At 32.8% G+C, this 8,320-nt stretch overlaps 1 pseudogene; it reads right to left on the bottom strand.

The window, feature by feature from the left end:
* Positions 1-4,320: 4,320 nt before the first annotated feature.
* Positions 4,321-5,556, bottom strand: LOC142165859 (uncharacterized; annotated as a pseudogene).
* Between the last annotated feature and the right edge of the window lie 2,764 nt (positions 5,557-8,320).

Here is an 8,320-nt window from a genome sequence, read left to right as displayed (position 1 = left end):
GGTATTCCTCCAATAATTAATTCTTTTTCAGTTGTTTCTTCATTTTTTCTTAGTGCTTTTGGTAATTCTGAACATTGTTGTTCTATTGTTACTATCTCTTTTTCTGGTATTAATTCTCTTATAACATGATTCTCTTCTTGTCCGGTATTTATTAATATTAAATATTTTATTTGGTCCATTATTCCTGTTATATAATAATGATGTGGGTTTATTTCTTCTATTTTTTGTTCTATTAATTTTTGTGGAGTTATGTAATCTATTCTTCTTGATGTACTTATTCTTGATGATGTCTCTGGTATTTCATTAATTGTTCGTTTTGACGTGCTTAATCTTTCTTTTACTATTTCTAAGTCTTCTTCTATATCCATTTCATTATAACTATAATCATTGTTGTCTATAACTGATACTATTCTTTGGAACGAATTTTCTATTTTAATTTTATTTATTTTATTTTTAGCTGTTATTTTGTGTTTTGTCGTTAAGACATATAGATTTTTACATCTTGCTGTAAATATTTTACTTCCTGGTGCTAGTTCTATTCCAGACATTTTCCAGTATAGAACTAATGATTTATCATTTTATCATCTATTGCCACTGAATAGTTGACACTTATTATGAATTTAAATTTTTGGTATATTAGGTTACCTCTTACTGCACTTATTATACTTTTTTCTATAGGTTGTACAATTCTATCGTCTGCTAAGTATATTTCTATAGGGGTATCTATTCCTTCTCTAAAACATGCTTTTATTAGTATCTCTGTTCCTCCTAAATGTACGTATTTTATTGGGTTTTTTGCTTTTATATCTTGTATTTCTTTATTTAATAGTTTTTTATTTAATATTGGTATTCTTCTTTTACCTTTAATGTATTTACAGTCTATTATATGTTCTCTTTGGCTTACTACATAGCATTCTTCTTTTTGTCTTTTAAACCAATTTTTTATTGTTGGTACTTCTAGTATTTTGTCTATGCTTAGATCCAATTCTTTTCCTTTTATTTGTTCAAATATGGTGGTGTCAAATATTATTTTTTGTTCTGAAGATTGTTCATCTCGGTGTTCTTCTTGTTGTATGATTTGTATATCCTTTTCAGTCATAATTCTCTTCGTCTGATTCTTCTATTATATTATTATTTATATCCTTTTCATTTTCTGATAATTCATATATATTGTCTTCACTTTCTAATTCATAATCTATATATTCCATTTGTGTATATTTATCATTGTCTATTATTATTTCGTAATTTGTTTCTTCTTTGGGTTTTTTGGTAATTTGCAATCTTTAGCTAAGTGTCCTAGCTTTCCACAATTGTAACAAGTACATTCTGTTAGTTTTTTCTTTTTTCTATATGGTCTTTTATGTTTGTAATTTTTTATATAATATCTTCCTCTTGGTTTCTTATACTTATATTTGGATTTATATCTTTTTCTCTTTCCTTCTTTTTTGTAATATTTATCTGTGCAGCCAAATTGGGGTGCAATTCTATTTTTGCAGCATGCCAAATTTTTTACTAATATTTTATCCATTTTGATATTTTCTTTATATTTTCACATAATTCTATAAACCAGTTTTGTAGAAATTTTATTCGAGCTCCTAGAGTATCTGCTAGTTCTGCTTCATTCCAATTTTTTATTATATTTGAGCTAAAAGGTTCTGGTAATTTGGTAAAATATAATTTTCTTATTTCTTTACTTTCATCCGGACTATATGTTCCTTTATAATAATAGTTTCTGAATGCACAAGTATATTCGTCTATATAACACATATTACATATTGCTAATTTTGTTATTAAATTTCTATTTGTAGTTTTTTCTTTATTTTGTTCTTCTACTTCTGTTGTCATACTACTAAATTCATTTCTTATCGCTATTTCATATTTATTCAATATTTCTGTAACTGTTGTTGCAACTGTACAATCAAGTTTTTTATTACTTCTTAATGTATCTAAACTTTCACTTGTTAAATTTTGTAACCATAGTTTTACTGTTCCTATGAGTGTTCTTTCTATATATCCTGGTGTTTCAGCTATTGCTATTTTATTATCTATTAGTTGTTTTGAGATATATCCTATCCACGATTGGATTGTTTTATTTATATCTGCTACACAATCTAGATCTAAAAAATTACATTGTTCAGTTATCTGTCTTGGTGTCCATTTCCTATTTAGCCTTTTATCCCATAATATTTTGTTCCTATCATATGAATCATAACTTACTCTGTAATAGGTTGGGTTTAGTTGCCTTGGAGTTTTTATTCCTGATGTGCTTGGTTTATCCTCGGTCATATCTCCTGTATTTATTTCTGGATTTGTTTTTATTTTTTCTGTTTTTTCTATAAGTTCTGTGTACGTCTCACTTGTTTCTAAATAGTCTTCTCCTAGATCTTCGTCGTTATCACTTTGGTCATTTATTTCGTTTATGCTTATATTTGGTGGATCATCTTGTACCTCTTCTAACTGTAATTTAAATTTTTCTATTTCATTTGTCAGTCTTTGCTCTTGTTCTTCTTCTTTACGTTTTTCTTTTTCTTTTAGTTTATTTGTATATAGCTGTTTTAGCATTTCTAATTCTTTTTCTAATTCTGTTATTTTAGTGTTCTTTACTTCCTCTAGCTGTTGTATTTTTTCTTTAGCTTGCTGTTGTATTTCTTTAATTTCTCGTTTTCTATCTATTTCTTCGTTTTCTTTTGTTATTCTAACCATTGCGGTTAAACTATCTTCTAGTTTTACCGTTTCTTTTTCTAACATTAAGTTTAGGTTATTTCTTATTTTCTTGTATCTTCTTCCTAAGTTGGAAAATATTATTGTTATTTTTAATCCTTCTGGATTTTCATATGTTTTCTCTTCTAGTGCGAACTCTTCTTTATTCATCTTTTATTTTTAAGATAGTAAATATATTTGTATTCTGTTTTAGATATTGTATCAATTAATCCAGATAGCCTAACTTTGTCTATTTTTGTAATACTTAGATATTCATATTCTAGGTATAGTTTCTTTAGTTTCTTTCTTATTTTCATTGATTTTTTAGTTATTTTAATATGCCTATTTTCTGTAATTAACTCATTGTTTGTAGATATTTTTTGCGGATTTGTACTATCAATTTCAGTGTTATTTTCCACGATTTTACTTCTTAGAGTAAATGTTTATTTATTGTGTTTTTCTCAGTATTTTTCATAGCTCTGATACCAATTTAAGTAGTTCTTCATTTATTTTTGCGGCTAGCGGAATTAACCTTGAAAGTTCTTTTATATTTTCTCCTATATATTCTAAGTATTGGATGTCTTGGGTTTTTTGATATTCTTCTATATTTTCTTTTAATAATATATCTAATAAATTTATAATTTCTAAAGTTTGTAACCAGTACTTGAGATATTCGTAGCTGATCATTAATCTGAATATAAATCTATTTCATATAAATCTAAGACGTCTATTTCTTCTGATAGAATTAGTTCTGTATATCCTTGTTCCATTATATTTATTATTTCAAAAGTAATTAAAATATTGTAAATTTTTCTTCTAATATCGTTATTAAGTTGGTTAAAGGTATATAATATGAGTATTTTGTAATCATTATATTATCTAGCAGATATGTGTGGTTGCTCATAAGATTGTTATTTTTCTTTATTCTTATCATATGTTTACTAAACATATTCCCTCTAACCTCTTTGTTTATCAAAGAGTTTATCATTTTTTAATAAGTTATACTGAACAATCTTTACTAGTCACTACCATGTTTTTCTTGCTTCAATCATTTACCCTAACAGCGCCTCAACTCTGTCTACTCCCCTAAATGGCTTCCTTGCCTACTGGTTTCGACCTTAGGATGGCATAGTCTGGGCTTAACTACTCTCAGCATTATTAGACATGGCAATCTTTCTCAAGATGTTCTTTATAACAGTACTATAACATGATAAACAGTTATGATATTCAAGAGATTATAAGGAATATAAAAGTTTAGTTAGACATGATTATGAATAAACTTACCTGATCTTGTAACTTGCTTGAATGTTCCATAGTTGTTAAAGAGACTCGTATATAGCTCAAATATTTCTTTATAAGAGAGAGAGAAGATAAGAGAGAGAAGGTGAGGGTGTGTCCTCTCTTCCTCGGATTTACAAACTATATATAGAAAGCTTTAAACGACTCTTACTGTTTACAAACGACTCTTCATGAACGACCTTTACTGTTCATGAATATGACTCGTACTATTTATTTTACGACTTTATACATATGTAAATGACCCTTACTATTCACAAACGACTCTTCATGAACGACCTTTACTCTTCATGAATATGACTCGTACTATTTATTTACGACTTTTTACATTGTCTGTTTGCAATAGCTGTCTTCCTCCTCTGTCTTTAGGCTGATATCTTCATTCCAGTTGTACTTCTGGTACATGATTATCTTCTCCATTGCATTTTGAACATATATGATCTGGGTATTTGTGCCCTACTATTTTGCAGTATCTTGTCAATAATTCATTGGAAATAAATCCTTTCTTTAGTGCTCTTGTAGTTGGTTGTATCTCTGGTTTTAGTAATGATAAAATCCATTTTTGGACTTCATCCATATCTCCTTGTCGTAGTTCTCTTGAATTCACATATATCATTAGCTGATCTCTAGAGTAGTAGCTCCAGATAGCATTTTCTTGTAAATAATTGTTGGCTAGTTCTTGGATAATAGTTGCTATTCCAATTATTCTTTTGTTGGCGTAAAAACCTGGTATCTCGATTTTTGGTATTTCTGGTTGTTGTTCTATTTCTTCTGGTATTATCATATCTCGTGTCAATCCTATTTTTACAACCTGTATAATAGGTTTTATTTCATCGTATAGTATCTCAGCTGGTGCTGTATAGAATTTTATAAAAAATAGGTTTCCTTTTGTAATTCTTTTAAATGTAATAAATGCTTTATATAGCTCTGGTATTCCATTTATATCTTCCCCATCATAGGTATATACCGTGCTAAATAATCCGTAATTGTAACATGTTTTTACTAAATTGGCTCTAGTTTTTGGTTGTGCAATAAGTCTATTATATCCTTGGAGTTTTTGGGTTATATAGTCCTGTGTTGAATCTGTTGTAGTAGTTGCTCTGGGTTTAAGGTTTAGAAATGTTTGGATTTTGTATATATATTCAATATAGGTCTGGGTAATATGGTTGTATATTTTTTTATTTTGGTGTAGGCTGTTGGCATAGGTTGAGGTTTGTGGTGTCGTAACTATTGTTTCTTTTGGCCTTTCGGAGTAATTGGTTTATCAAATATGATATTTAAATTGACATTGGTATGTGGCTTCTAGTTAACTTATTTACTTGTACCTGCAGCTGTATATAAACAACCTTTGTTATGGGTTTTTTGGAGTTTTCCAACGTCTCCTTCTAACTCTGGAAATTTTGAGTCTTCCGATCGACTTAGCTCCGCATCTTTATAGTAACGCTGCTGACTTGGCTGGACTTTCTCTAGCTGTTGTAATCTTTTTCCCATACCATCCATCTGTAAAGATAGAGTAGTAAGGATTGCAAATAAATCTTTTCCCATACCATCCGTCCTCATTCGATCAAAGGCGAACTCTTCTTTTTGGTGAAGGCCATTGGCCTTAAAGGGTGTTATTTCGAACTTTTTGAAATATTAGCCAGTCGTCGTTTGATCAAGGTCGAACTCTTCTTTTTTGCGAAGTCCCTTAGCCTTAAAGGGTGTTATTTCGAGCTTGTCGAAATACTGACCCGTCATCGTTCGATCAAGGTTGAACTCTTCTTTTTGGTAAAGGCCCTTGGCCTTAAATGGTGTAATTTTGAACTTGTCAAAATATTAACCCGTCGTCGTTCGATCAAGGTCGAACTCTTCTTTTTGGTGAAGGCCCTTGGCCTAAAAGGGTGTTATTTTGAACTTTTCGAAATATTAAACCGTCGTTGTTTGATTAAGGTCGAACTCTTCTTTTTGGTGATGGCCCTTGGCCTTAAAGGGTGTTATTTCGAACTCGTCGAAATACTGACCCGTCGTCGTTCGATCAAGGTCGAACTATTCTTTTTTGCGAAGGCCCTTGGCCTTAAAGGGTGTTATTTCGAACTTGTCGAAATACTGACCCGTCGTCGTTCGATCAAGGTCGAACTCTTCTTTTTGGCGAAGGCCCTTGGCCTTAAAGGGTGTTATTTTGAACTAGTCGAAATATAAACCCGTCATCGTTCGATCAAGGTCGAACTCTTCTTTTTGGCAAAGGCCCTTGGCCTTTAAGGGTGTTATTTAAAACTTTTTGAAATATTATCCCGTCGTCTTTCGATCAAGGTTGAACTATTCTTTTTTGCGAAGGCCCTTGTCCTTAAAGGGTGTTATTTTGAACTAGTCGAAATATAAACCCGTCGTCGTTCGATCAAGGTCGAACTCTTCTTTTAGGCAAAGGCCCTGGGCCTTTAAGGGTGTTATTTGGAACTTTTCGAAATATTAACCCGTCTTCGTTCGATCAAGGTTGAACTACTCTTTTTTGTGAAGGCCCTTGGCCTTAAAGGGTGTTATTTCGAACTTGTCGAAAAACAAACCCGTCCTCATTCGATCAAGGACGAACTCTTCTTTTTGGCGAAGGAACTTGTCCTTAAAGGGTGTTATTTTGAACTTGTCAAAATATTAACCCGTCGTCGTTCGATCAAGGTTGAAGTCTTATTTTTGGCGAAGGACCTTGGCCTTAAAGAGTGTCATTTTGAACATTTCGAAATATTAAACCGTCGTTGTTCGATTAAGGTGGAACTTGGCCTTAAAGGGTGTTATTTCGAACTTGTCGAAATATTAGCCCGTCGTTGTTCGATTAAGATCGAACTCTTCTTTTTGGCGAAGGCCCTTGGCCTTAAAGGGTGTTATTTCGAACTTGTCGAAATAATGACCCATCGTCGTTCGATCAAGGTAGAACTCTTCTTTTTGGCGAAGGCCCTTGGCCTTAATGGGTGTTATTTTGAACTTTTTGAAATATACACCCGTCGTCGTTCGATCAAGGTCGAACTCTTCTTTTTAGCGAAGGCCCTTGGCCTTTAAGGGTGTTATTTGAAACTTTTCGAAATATTAACCCGTCGTCGTTCGATCAAGGTTAAACTATACTTTTTTGTGAAAACCCTTGGCCTTAAAGGGTGTTATTTCGAGCTTGTCGAAATACTGACCCATCATCATTCGATCAAAGTGGAACTCTTCTTTTTGGTAAAGGCCCTCGGCCTTAAATGGTGTAATTTTGAACTTGTCAAAATATTAACCCGTCATCGTTCGATCAAGGTTGAACTCATCTTTTTGGTGAAGGCCGTTGGCCTTAAATGGTGTTATTTTGAACTTGTCAAAATATTAACCCATTGTCGTTCGTTCAAGGTCGAACTCTTCTTTTTGGCGAAGGCCCTTGGCCTTAAAGGGTGTTATTTTGAACTTTTCGAAATATTAAACCGTCGTCGTTCGATCAAGGACGAACTCTTTTTTTTGGCGAAGGCACTTGGCCTTTAAGGGTGTTATTTGAAACTTTTCGAAATATTAACCCGTCGTCGTTCGATCAAGGTTTAACTATTCTTTTTTGCGAAGGCCCTAGGCCTTAAAGGGTGTTATTTCGAACTTGTCGAAATACCGACCCGTCCTCATTCGATCAAGGACGAACTCTTCTTTTTGGCGAAGGCCCTTGGCCTTAAAGGGTGTTATTTTGAACTTTTTGAAATATTAACCCGTCGTCATTTGATCATGGTCGAACTCTTCTTTTTGGTGAAGTCCCTTAGCCTTAATGGGTGTTATTTCGAGCTTTTCAAAATATTGACCCGTCATCGTTCGATAAAGGTTGAACTCTTCTTTTTGGTGAATGCCCTTGGCCTTAAATGGTGTTATTTTGAACTTGTCAAAATATTAACCCGTCGTCGTTCGTTTAAGGTCGAACTCTTCTTTTTGGCGAAGGCCCTTGGCCTTAAAGGGTGTTATTTGGAACTTTTCGAACTATTAAACCGTCGTTGTTCGATTAAGGTCGAACTCTTATTTTTGGCGAAGGCCCTTGGCCTTAAAGGGTGTTATTTCAAACTTGTCGAAATATTAACCCGTCGTCGTTCTATCAAGGTTGAAATCTTCTTTTTGGCGAAGGCCCTTGGCCTTAAAGGGTGTTATTTCGAACTTGTCGAAATACTGACCCATCGTCGTTTGATCAAGGTCAAAATCTTCTTTTTGGCAAAGGCTCTTGGCCTTAATGGGTGTTATTTCGAACTTTTTGAAATATTAACCCGTCGTCATTTGATCAAGGTCGAACTCTTCTTTTTGGCGAAGTCTCTTAGCCTTAAAGGGTATTATTTCGAGCTTATCAAAATACTGACCCGTC

Source organism: Nicotiana tabacum, chromosome 11 (genome assembly GCF_000715075.1).
Source record: "Nicotiana tabacum cultivar K326 chromosome 11, ASM71507v2, whole genome shotgun sequence".
In the NCBI taxonomy this organism is placed as follows: Eukaryota; Viridiplantae; Streptophyta; class Magnoliopsida; order Solanales; family Solanaceae; genus Nicotiana; species Nicotiana tabacum.
This window is presented reverse-complemented; position numbering and strand designations above follow the sequence as displayed.